This window comes from Rhea pennata, chromosome 16 (assembly GCF_028389875.1).
Source record: "Rhea pennata isolate bPtePen1 chromosome 16, bPtePen1.pri, whole genome shotgun sequence".
NCBI lineage: Eukaryota > Metazoa > Chordata > Aves > Rheiformes > Rheidae > Rhea > Rhea pennata.
This window is the reverse complement of record NC_084678.1, coordinates 15,912,117-15,925,513: the sequence shown is the minus strand read 5'-3', so window position 1 is coordinate 15,925,513 and position 13,397 is coordinate 15,912,117.

Genomic DNA, 13,397 nt, shown 5'->3' with positions numbered 1-13,397 from the left:
TGAGAGCTTCACTGTTGATTCAGTCATCTGTGTTTGTACTGGAAAGGCCACTGGAGTATGGCCAGACTGCGTATCAGCAGCTCTTTCACTGCATAAAGACATAATTCTCCGCTCAGAGCCAGCAATCAAACCCATTGAGGCTTCTGTTCTCAAATTAACCAGTATCACTGAAATCAACTGCTTTGCAGCTAGGGAAGGCTTAAAACCTGAGCACAGTTCCTAGCAGTTCGGCAGGTTGCAAGTCCCGAGTCAGTTTTGTGCACAGAGCTGGCATCAGAGAGATTTAGCATAACCAAAACAAAACCACAGAATTTACCAAGTATCTTTTAAGTACTCAAGAAGGAATCTTAAGGTCAAGTACAGCTTTCACCATACCATCCCAAGTCTCCTACTAACTTCAGCTGTTAGCAGATACATGGTTTTCCACTGTCTAGTTCTGCAGTACTTAACAGCCCAGCTTTAGACCTTCAGTACAGTCCTAAGCCTTTCAAATGACCTACGCCCAGAGTCAGAACTTAGTAGAGTTCACACTGACACAGGAAGTATATACACAATAAAAATAATGCAATTATTCAAATATTGATACGCAATATTCCTTCATCCTTCATTTCCTTCATTTGCACTTTTCACTTACCATCTAACTTCTACTGCAGCCTCACAAAATCCACAGGAGCTGTATCCTAAAATAGAAGTTAGAGGCTTAAATACAACTGTAGATCTGGGTCTTGTGAAGACTTACTACCACTAAATTTGTGCTCACTGATACCAAATACATGCAGCACCAGGACCTAATTAGCAAGACCTGGCACTGATGAATTTGGGACTTTGCTGCTGCCAAACTGTTCGCCTGTATGATGCTCCTAGCTTTGGGTGTTAAAATCTGACACCTTACTCAGCTACCATTAACCATTTCTATTATTCAAGACATGTTTTTTACAGGCCAGCCTGGAAGTGATAATGTTCAGTAATGAAATAGGCAGAGGAACTACGATATGAAGCTGGTTAATAATATCTACTGTTGCCATTGTATGCATATGTAATTATATTCTTATTAGTTAAATTCAGAGTGAAAAAATACAGGCTGGTAAAGAGTACCAAAACCCAGAGATGCAAAGGAGGGGAGAAAACTCTAACAAAACACAACACAGAGAAGATGGGGTTCAGGGAAGGGAAGGAAATCATATTAGCTAAGAAGGTTCTTTGCTTCAATTAGAAGCCTAATAAAGCAGCAGTAAACTAGATACTGTGTTTAATCATCAGCCTTAGCAGCAGTTCATCAGCCAGGAGCTAGTTAGCCAATATCCCAAGTCTGTATGAAGGCTGATGAACATGAAAAAGAGGAGTAGTCTCTGATTAGAGCAGAGAATACAGCACAACAGAGAAGGGATGGTCAACCAGGAAAGCTGCTTCTTAGTCCATTTGTACTGCTCTCATCAAGTTAACAGTGCCTTAGAGCCAACTTTGGGTTAGTGCCTGGTGAAAACTCCCCAGCAGCCACCAGTTAGGATTACTCTGCAGCACTCACTGCTACAGAGTAATAGAGGATGAGGAATAGGGACTCTGGTTCGTTTGCATGATCTTTGCTATATCCTATGGGGCTAGTGAATTATTAAGGTGAACCCATAAAATTCTCATTTTATTAATAAACAAAAGCTATGACTTTATCAATAATGAGTGATCTCTTATTTTACTCCTCAGTGAGGGACAAGCAAGCAAGGGAGGATAGTCTGAGGAAGGGCACTGAGAAACCACTTGAGTCCAGGTGTCCCCTATAGCAGTTATTCAGTGAGGTCTAATCCTCTCTGGGAATCTGGCTTCAGCTAAAATACATTTCATCATGTCTCAGAGTTGCACAGCTTTGTTTCACCAAAGCTCAGATTTTGATACTCTGCCCTGCTAAGTAACACCTTTCTCTTAAAAATAAAAATAAATAAAAATAAATGAATAAATAAAAATTTAACACGTGAAGGAAGTAAGCGGTCTATGGAGTTAGGAATAACCCAGCTGAACAAGGGAATCTGCATCCGGCCTCAAACCACCTTCCTTTCCTCCTGTGGTTTCAGTCTTGTGTTACTAACACAATTTGCCGTATTGTTTCCTGGGCTAGCAGGAATCCCTGCTGGTTATTAAAGGAAACAAGGAGTTTATTTACCCTAAAACTCTCTTACGTTGGTATAACAACAGCAATGCCAAAGCACTGTACAAAGGAATTTTAACACAAATGAGACTCGGCTGTCAGTTTGTTAAGCAGAACAGTAACTCTGTCTTCAGGCTCCCCGGTAGTAGGCAGAGCACTGAGCAGAGGCAGGCTGTATTCCCAGCTCTGCTTAATAGGCAGCGTCCAGCAATTGTTCCATCTCACCTTCTCTATCACTAAATGCCATCTAATTTCCTCTTTAAAATACCTGAAGGATATAGAGCCCAAAAGAAGAAGAAATCTAAGGTAAGGAACATGCTAACACAAGACCAATGGGCCTATAAAAAATTAGTCTAGGAAGGAGGTTGCTGACCACCCGAGAGGCAGGAGGCTCTGGCACGATCCTCTACAGCGCTAGCAGAAGCACACAGCCGAGCTGGTTTTAAAACAGAGCCTGATCTGTTTGCAGCAGATACTCTGTGACTCAGTGTCCTTGAGGGCAGGGGGCTGCACTCACACAAGCAAATCCTTCCAGGCTTATATTCCCCCTATACCATAATACTGCTAAATCAAACAAGTTCGGGTTAGCATTTCAAGAAGCCTTATATGCTGCAGTGAGGGCCAAGATCTGAAATCAAAGAGAGAGCTGTGTGCCTTCTGCACTGAAAGAGCAGTGAGCTGGCATGTGGAACCACATGTTCTTGGCTCTCCCAAATGAGCTCCGTGTCTTAAATTACTACTCGCCGTCTGTGGTTATTGGATGGCATGTGAACAGAGAAGGACCAGCTTTTACAGAATGCCTCCTGTCATGGCTGAGCTGACCCTGAACTGTCCATTCCACTCCCCTAACATCTTCCTTACCTTTCCTGACCTCTCCATCAAAAAAAAAAAAAAAAAAAAAAAAAAAAAAAATCATTGCAACACTCTTTCACTCTTTTTGTCACCAAGTCATAAGAAGTGAGATTTAAGATGGCAGTTTGATTCCTATAATGCGGATGATGAAAAGACTTCAGAGAAGAAGATAGGCCCCTATCTTTGGAGGGGGTTGGGATGCAGGGGCCAGTAATACCTGGCTGTTGATAAGGTCACTGACAGACACTGCTAATTCTTGCCAACCCAGATGGGGATTTTCACATTGTGCCAGGAGAGACTTAACTCTCGCAAGCCTGCTGTTCTGTAGGTGCTAAGGCACATCTTTATAACAACTACATTTCATGCAGCTTTTTCCTCAGAGTAGAGTTTGCAAAATCACTTTGCTGAGGGGTGCAAACACTGCTGGACCTTCCCTTTGGAAAGCTGCCTTCCCAACACCAGCTCCACATGCTCCCTGGCAGAAGGCTGAGGGCCCAGTTGCATTCTCTTCCGCCCTGCTTGGATGGCTGCTCATTCTGTTGAGTTCCAAAAATATCCTCTAGGTTTTCTCCCCTACAGAGGAGCCCTACATCAGGCTTTCACAGGTTTGCAAAAAAATTTATTCCACCAGGCCTATATCCTTTCCATCGTTTGGAATGCAAGCAGTGGCCTTCCTCCAGAGAGTACTACTATCTGCCTGGAGAGAGACAGGCATCTGACACTGAGAGGAATTTCATTATTCCTGTGCAAACATTTGGGGAGTGCATATGGAAAGATGTTGACAGGCATCATCCATCTCCAGCTGACCCAAGCACTCACCTTATTCTGAGCACAGGGGAAGAACGTAGGAGAAAACATTTCTGTACATGCAGAGACAGAAGCTCAGCAAGAAGGAACTGACACAGGGTAAAGGAACCCCTGCAGCACGTTTTTCCTCCAGCCAGCACCTCTGGTGGCCCTCTTTGGCCAAGAGGGAGCAATAGAAATGCAGCTAGCAGACTGAACAAATTTGAAGACAGTCAGTGTCAAGTCCAAGTCAAACAGCTGCTGCAGTCTGGCTGTGCAAAGAACTGCAGCAATAGACTGTATCAACAAGGCTTCTTCTATCCAGGCACCTCACAGAGCGTCCTGGCTCTGCTTGTCTTGCTCATCATGCCACATCATCAACCTAGGAAAACAGGCTCCCCTTGTGCACATAGGCAGGCTTAGCTGACTGCCCTTTCCCCAGCCGTAGGGCAGCTTTCAGGCTGTCTCCTGAAGGGATCCACTTCAACATTGCTGATGCATCTATTCTAATCTCAGGGAAAGAACCTTTAAAGTGCTCTTAAGGCAGGGCATAGCTTGCCACTGCCCAGCACTGGGACATCCTTCATTGGTAACATGATGCTATGGTGTGATTGTATATTGTTGTGGAAAGTTTCCTCAGAATTGCTTATCCCATCACTTCCACTCATCACAGCATGTGAGTAGTGTAGCCAGCTCCCTACACCTTGCCTACACACACAGGTGACAGCATGTTGCTCAGCTAAACCTGTATTCAACCTCAGGACATCAAAGCTCAAGCTCAGCTCTCATTCTTCAGCACCCAGAGCCATCCAACCCATGGAGCTATCACAGTTCGCTTCTTTTCTCCCGGCCCTTAGCTAGTTTATAGTTTGACCAGCAACAGTACCTGTAGCCAGCTGGCTTTCCCACATCCACTGTGCACAGTGGGATGCTTTTTATGGTAGAAACAATAGCATACACCAGAAAGGTGTAAGGCTAACACTATATCATTACAAGCACAAAGGATTGAGAGGACTCACCAGCCATCTTATTAAACTCCCAAGTTAGTTCTCATTTATGCCATTTCTCTGATCTGTACCATAATCGTGTGCTATCAGTGTGGAAGTGCAGAAGTGACCAGGATTCCCCCTTTGCTTTCCTCTTGGGTCTGGTATTCTTCACTTCAACTAATGAGAAACTGCTGGTGTTTTATTCATCAGATTTTATATGCCTTCCTGAAAAAAAAAAATAACACAAAAGACTATTTCAAGTATAGCTCCAAGGCTGAGAGTGAATATTTTGCTGTTATAGTAACAATGTAAAGGATTGCAGTTCTTGCCAACTTTGTTCATGAAAAAACAGGTGGGGAAAAAAGCTTATTGCTTCTATAAATAACCTTGTAAAATGTACCATTTAAGCTAGACATCAATGGTCTTACCTAAGTCACAAAAACAAAGAAGTGAAGCTACTAAAACATACTCTCTCTCCTAATCAATTCCTGAGAGTACTTGACTGGTAAGCAGAGGGAAGGCACAGTGCTCCAGCTCCCAATAAAGCTAGAGATGCCTAGGTCTGCTGAGGATCACGGATACTCAGGGAGCTGTCCTGCCTGTCTCCCACTACTGGAGACAGCTAAAGAGGAACTCTTGGCTTTTGTTCTTCCTTGAGAGGAAAAACAGAAACCACCATGACTCCTCTTCAATGATCCATTGCATCTCCAGAGGTTGAAAGCACCATGCAGTTCTGATTCTTCATCCAAAAAGACAAGGAGACACAACTGGAAAGAGCATCCCAAGAGAAACTGAGGATGATCAGAGACCTGAAACATCTATATGGACGAGGGACAGACAAATAGACTAGAACTTGTCAGGAGAGGAAAGAGTCATTATAAAAGTCACACCTGTTACAGAAAAGGTGACTATGTAATAGGCATTCTCTCAACAGAAGAACCAGGGCAGAGCCCATAAAATGAGCGAGCAGGCTTGAAACAAACTACAGGTTTTTCCCCTTTACTAATATAAAATTGAATTGTGTGATTTATCACCACAAGATATTAAGGCTCAAAATCTAAATGAATTCACAAATGGATTATGTAAATTCATAGAGGAGAAGTCTAGCTACTGAACACAATAATCCATACGCTGCTTCCATTTGGGGAAATCTCTGATTCTTGATGTCTGGAAGCTGAAAGAATGTTAGTGAAAAGGTTACTCACTGTTTCTTATCCTTTTTCCCTGGCTTCTGCTATTAGCCACATAATAGAAAGGATCCAGGCCTGAAAGAACTTTCGGTCTCTGTTAGCATACTAGTTTAAATGTCATGATTTTATGCATTTACACATGGCACTTGGAATGGAGAAAGGGGAAGGAAGGAGCCCCAAGTATCTCATTAATTAAAGAGAAAATGAATGTCAAATCAAAGCCAAACATGCCCCATGCTCACAGCACAGAGATCTTACTTAACCTCAGGAGTGTCCTTTACAGTTTTGACACGTGGCACTGGAGGGTACGTACCCAGCAAGCTGCTGTTAAACTCTACCCCAGAGATGGCAGCATTTCAGGACTGGGAAAAACGATCCCTGGATGTGTCTTCCCCACTTCCCATATATGCAGGGATTAGTTAGACTTAATTAGTTATCAGCTAGATCCACAGATGAAAGGTGTTATTCATAGGCAGTACAGTTTAGGAGTCCAAGGCTACAGTGAATATGCATACACGACCACAGAGTCATTTCATCTAGGTTTCCTCTCCAGAGGAACTGAAGTGTCTGATTTTTCTCTGTTTCAATAGACTAGAAAGTAGTTTGTCTCATTAAGTGTTCAGAAAAGATAGAGGGGCCTCTGGCTACAGCAAGATCTCTTGTTTTTTAACTCCCCGCATTGTTACAACATCAAGCAGAAGTTTTAACATCCGCTGATACTTGTTTCAAGCAGGGCTGAAGAAAGCAAAGGAGGGAATTAGAGCTTGTTTTTAAATTATACATTTATAAGTTGTCAAAAGGGGGGGAAACTGCTTGTAAAGTATTTCTTTTATGCAGCAGTACAGCAGAAATGAGCACAGAGGACACCATAATCTGTCAAAGTCATCTTTGATATTGAGTGCAAAGTTTGCCTTAGTTCTTTACCTAAACTTCATCCTCCACATGGCAGGCCAGGGTTTGCATGCAGAGCAGGCAGGCAGAGAACTGCAGAAATATTCCATGCAGCGAGCCTGGCAGCATCCTGAGATTAAGCTTTTTTCCTGCTCCAAGCTGGCACATGCAATACCAGCAGCTGGCCGTCAGCCATCCCTTCCCCCACTCCCACAACTGATTTTGATTCAGCTTAGCAAAAAAAGCAGTTCACAGCCAACATCAACACAATAAAATCCCTGATTTTGTCAGGCCTGGGCTTCCTCTTCAGCATGAAAGAGTGCCCCACACCAGCTAGCAGCAAGCTTTTCTTGCCAGAGACCATTTTCCCTAGGGGTAATTCTTTGTCCTGAGCAAGGTGTGTTTAACCTAGCCTGGAGTCCTGCCAGCAGGGCCGGGCAGTAGAAGGCAGGGCATTGTTTGGAAGTCAAGCTCTCCCTGCTGCTTTCTGAAGGAAGTTTGTATTTGGATATGAAGCTCACAATCCACTCCCAGGCTAGGCACCATTTAACTCATTGATGCCTGCCCCAGAATAACAAATACTGGAAGCCAGCTCCCAGCACATGCCTCCATACTGTGCAACAGTAGAAGAGCATTTAACATATCAGATCAGCAATACTAGAGCCATCTTGCACGAGCATCTCTCAATCAACAGTGCTCAGGGAAACGTAGCTAAGGGAACAGTCTTACAGCTATTAAAGGCAGCCTTAATGCTGAGGAAGCAGCAGGAACTGTGTTGCACTGCAGGCTAAGAGTGATCCTATCACATCTCATGTAAAAGAACTGTCAGCTGCTACTACTACTGCTACAGCAGGCCTGTATCAGAAGCAACGGAGAGGAAAGCTCTGTCCCCGGTTCTCTGTCACAAAAGCCTAGTACCTCCTTGTCATGAAAAAGGGCTGTTGCAGTGTTTTAACAGCAAAGGACCTATGTTAACAGGGGTTAACAAAACAGCCTGGATACCTGTTATTACCTAAACTTGAAACAGGCTTTATGCAGCTGAGTACATTGAGCCAGAGAGACAGGAGAGCCAAAATCACAACATAAGTAGTAAAACCAAAGGTGTAAGTGTGTGTGATTGAGGACAGGGAATTCACATCACACAAGCTTAACACAGCATGTAAGTCAAAGGCAGAGGACAGGATGGTACCATGGATAAGCAGATACACAAGCAGAAGCAAGTTTCTAACCCTGCATCCAGCTATTCAAACCTTCATTTAAGCTATATACAGTAAAATAATTCCCTCTAGAGGAAGGATGGAGAAGTGAGACTATTCAACCAGCAATCGTTAACTCTGATTTCAAGCTCCCAAAAAAGGGCATCTTCTGTGACAGCTTGTACATTGCTGCAGTCCTTTATCTCAACCTGTGCAAAGTAAGATGGTATGCACTTGATATGAAGATGTTTCAGTCCAAGGAATGCACTCTATGGAGCCTCGCTAGCGTTAAGATTACAAATGCAAATAGAAAATGACCCAGAGAAAATTCACTAGTTCTAAGCTACTGCCATAAGGAGGCTATTCACAGCACGATTATTTCCCAGTTGCACTGATATTCAAACACACTTCACCTTAACGCATCACCTACAGTTTTCTTACTTCATCTCCCATTCCTCTGACAGCAGTGGCCAAGTGTAGCAGAACGGTTTCACCTCCGATCCCTTGAGGATTCTGGAAAGAGATTGTTCACAAATGATAAAAGGCAGATGAACCTCTGGACTGCATCACAAGCAGTGCCCAGTGTATGTGGTCTTTTATAGGTGAAAGAAGCTCTACATAAACAGCATCATGCAAAAGACAGGCTTTTAAGAGATGTGGAAAAAAAGTCTATTTTGCAGCAGTTAACTAGTTTGGATATTGCTAATAGTCTAGGCTACACAAAAAAGTATTCCACTTTTTTGACATATTTTGTGCTCCATACCAAAGTTCTGTGACCAGCTTAGAAACACACCTTGATATTGTCAAGCTTAAGGGACCTTCCAGAGGTTTGAGGGTCAAATTCTCTATTATCCATACTGCTGTAACAGCTGGGTTGAATGGGAAGTGCTGTACACATGTAGAATATACAGTCAACTTGCAAAACAAGCTATGTAAGCATCTTTAATAGAAGCAGTCCTTTCAGTGATCAATGGGGAACAGCACTGCACAGCTTTGGATCTAGTGAAGAAAGGAGGACTGCATTTGGGTACAGGACAAAGGCGAGGGCACACAGGAAGAATGTTGACGAACAGCAGTGCAGGGGACTGAACATGAATATTCTCTACGTAATCTTGGGCCATATCCCATAGCATGTCAGCGAGCGTGAAAGAGAGCTTTCAAAACTCCCTCCTAAAACTCCAAGGAATTATCATTGAAATTAGCACATCCCTCCGAAGAGTTTCCTTTTTAATAAGACAACATCTCCTTCTAGAAGACCATTTTAATGGAATGTTTCCAACCAACTCCACTACCACCTCCCAAACTGCAGAAAAGGCAGTTTGAATTAAAACACAGAGTAATTGCTTATTTACCAAGGCAGGGGAGACATTTCACCGCAACACTGTTTTGCTTTCAAGACTTTTCATCTTTTCTAAAGCAATCTTGGTATTTCTTTGTACTTGAAAGAATAAGAGCTTGAGTCAAGCTTCATATCAGTTGAATTGCATATTACCTATAAACATCTTATGTAATGAAGCTGTATCGAAGTTCGGTGGTTATGACTACAAGGTATCAAGAGTAGTGTCAGTGTTGTAACCATCATATCATTTAGACTTGGTCTGAGTAGGGTTAGATAGCATCTCAGAAATAATACAATGTAGAGCATTAAGACATCATCATATTTATGACTGCCTGTTGAACTGATTCTGTTTCCAGCAAATCTCGTGGTTAGGCTCACACCAATTTCAACAGAAAAGTCTGGTCAAAGCTGGGGGTTAACAGAAAGCCCTGTCCAGGTGGATTGAATTTGAAATTCAAGTCCACTGCATTGTACCGATGTCCATGACAGAAGTGACAGCTGATTGCTAGAGTCAATAGAAATTTGTCAAGATAAGAGTAAAAAATAGCAATTCACTCTAACTATAGCGTATAATGGGCTTACATACAGTAAACAAACACAAAGATTTCTGTAAGGAGAAAAATAATTCCAAGTTTGACCTTGATCACAACATCCCTCACATGGTCTGGTATAACTTTTTACATATATTAAACATACTTCTCAGAAGAGTAGGAATAAACTGCATATACTTGCCTTATATAGTCAAGATTAAACACTTACATAAAAGACAATCTGAGCAGTCTAGTGAAGAACTGCAGATACTAAGCAGCAACACTTCAATCAGAAGTGGACAAAATATTCTTTTCAGAGACACATTCCAATCTTCGTGTTTCTGGACAAGAGCCAATTTATGTATTATAAAATCCACCAGCCTCAAAGCTGAATAGCCTTTCAGAGGGAATATAGTTTGGCAGAGCTTAAAGGGAAAGACTGGTATAGGAACTGTGAAAAGCTGATAGCACTGGATTTTCCTGTTTAAGCAGCAAGCACAGTCCTAGTGAGGCACAACACAACTGTAGTCTTGGCAGTCCTTGTAATCACCACAGCCTGAGAGAATCAGTCTCCCCCACCTGCACTCAATGACTGCAAGCACAAGTAATTTTCTCCTGATGAGGTTTCTTTGGTATTTATTTCATCCCCTCCATTCATGGCCAGTTTAAATGTGGCCATTCTAGAAGCAGTGAAATTCAGAGCCTGGAGGAAGAGTGCAATGTGAGGATTGAAAGAAAAAAAAAAAAGGAAAAAAAAAAGATAGAACTTCATCTTGTTTCAAAGAATTATCAGTGAATTGCTCAAGAGAGGAAGGTGACGTATATTATTGCTTCTTTTCCTGTGTTCTTGATGACATAGAGCTTCTTGCTGGAAGAGCACCAACAGCTGGAGCTAAAGCAGACAAGGCAACATGTCTTGGCCTACTTGCAGATTAGTGACTTAGAGGATAATGAATGGTTGTTCTGCGTTTGTGTTGGAATTGCTTCCGAACAGGACACCTTTACTCCATATCAATTTCCTTTCAAGACTTTCAGTTTTCACACAGTTGCCACATCCAGTTATCCTTTGTCAAAGCAGCAGAAAAGGGAAGAGTCACTGGGGTACCTGTGTACTAGTGTAAGCCAGAGCAGTTTGGGGAAAATATGGAAGTCAACCAGCTCTGGGTTGACCTCTCAAAATGAAGAGCTCATGTTGAAGAAACTACTGACATAACTACAGTGTATAAAAGGGAACCTCCAACTTTATAGTTAGTAGCTTGGGACTTCATCTCAGGAAAGCAGTCATGCTAATATAGTCTGCCACTAATTCAGCACATCCAGGATGCTTCCCAACTGTCTGTTCTCAAAAAATATAGAATGCAAAACCACTTGATTCCTTAAAAAAAATAAATGGGCTGTGAACTCAAGACGACCCAAGTAGCCTTCTTCTGAGCCTGTGTCTGCTATGAAAGCATATATAAACAGCTATATAATGGTAAAGGAGCTTGAAAATGAATTTGCTCGTGCAATTGGGATCACAGCACAAAAAGATGGTTGAGAAGGGACAAAGAAAAGTTACCCAGTAGAAGCGTGATATGTTTTCCCTCAAGTCAGTGACTATGGTATTTTCTGATCTACACACTATCAGCTTTTGCCGATTGTGCTCAGTTTGAAACTCCAGACATGTATTATTGCTTTTCATGGTATTTTCTATGTTTCTAGGTAACTGGTCTCCATATGCTTTCAGAAGCAAGTGCCCCCAAAACCTCCATCTAAAAATAGCATATTCTCTTTGATGTAATTCCTGCTAAAGGCTTTGTATCCAATACACACAGGAAACCTTACCACAGGATGTTATGTCAAGAACAGACAGTGCATCAGTGGAACAATGCTAGTTTAGTTACCCAAACATCCACTTTTCTGTGTGAAAAATAATATAGTTACTTGTACAAAACAAGCAAGGTTCAATCCTGCTGACTGATAATATAGTAAAGAGATTTTAAACTTACATAAAGTTCAGTGCAATGATGAGTCATCTACAGTACCCACACAATTGGCTAATTAAAGAAATTGGAATCTGATTATGAAGAATCACCACCAGCTGAAGTACTCAAAGGAACTTCCTGGATGGGAAAAATCCTTTTAAAATTTTGCTTTGTCATGGTGGTAAGTACCTTTGCAGATAAACTAATAAAATCCAGTGGTATATAAATCTGTGTACAACTACCTGATTTCTGTTTTATTGTTTAGTTTAAATAAAGGGGCAACCAATATTGTCTTAAACTGTTCCTAATCTAAATAAATCTTTAACTGGTATTTAAAGTTAGACTATGAAATGGAAAGACAAAATACCTGCTCTCAGTTCTGTCATCAACACTGGCAGCTTCCCTTCTCCTTCATCACTGGCAGAGAAGAGTTCACAACATAACCCCTGATCTCCAGTGAAGAATGTGTACGACATCAGGACATATATTTATACTGTTCGACTGCCCTGCAATGTTATGTTAACGATCAATATGTCAGTTACTCTCCAGGATGACAATTTTCACATTGATACTGTAGTGATACTTTCCTACTTTCTTAACAATGAAGCATCCCATTTGACTTATTCTATGATCCAACTATACTGAGAACTAAGCTACTTCATTTCTTAGAGAGACCAGTTCCACTGAACCAATGGAGCCAGTTCTAGCCATCCCTCCAACCAAAGGTCATGTTAAGCCACACTGTCTCATTCTAGGCAAGTTAGACTGATGCAAATTGATTATTTTTCCTAGTTTTTAAAATTAACTGAAGTTTCTTGAAAAACAGCTAAACACAATTCTGCTCTGTATCTCTTTGCTTTATTTCAATGCTCTTTTAAGAGATGACACTGCCATTCAAGGTCGGTACCACTCTACAGAACAATGAAGAGCACTCACTGAAATTGCCATTCCTGTGAATTTCACATAAAACACATCAGGAAAATTAAAGATACAGTACTCCACACTGACTACTGGCATGAAAATTAAAAAGGGTTTTAAGAGGTCACTCTAAGTCATTACTGTAAAGTTCTAACAGCCATTACAGTGTTTCTTGATTTCTGTTTAAATAACTGCCTCCTTGACATGGTTACTGGAATTTAATTGTCAAAGCAAGGTAAAAACTGAAATACTGTGGTTGACTGCTATTCTCAAAGACCACCACTGTATCTTTAAATATATATCCTGGATTAAATAACAAAGGCTTTACCTATACTTGTTAAATTATTGCACAGACTATTACACTGATAAATACATTATGAACCCACGGAATGTTACATAGTTTGGACTAAAAAAATAAAAGCAGCAGCATTATCCTTGAAATCTCAACCATGAGAGAGAGTTGTCCAAACACTTCTTGAAATGTAATAGTTATTAACAGGCTCCAAGACAAAAATGAAATATTTTAAAATAACCCCCAACTCCTAGAATTAGGCTCTGTTCCTGGCTTGGGAACACTAACCAAGACCTTCTGTCCTTTGCAAGTG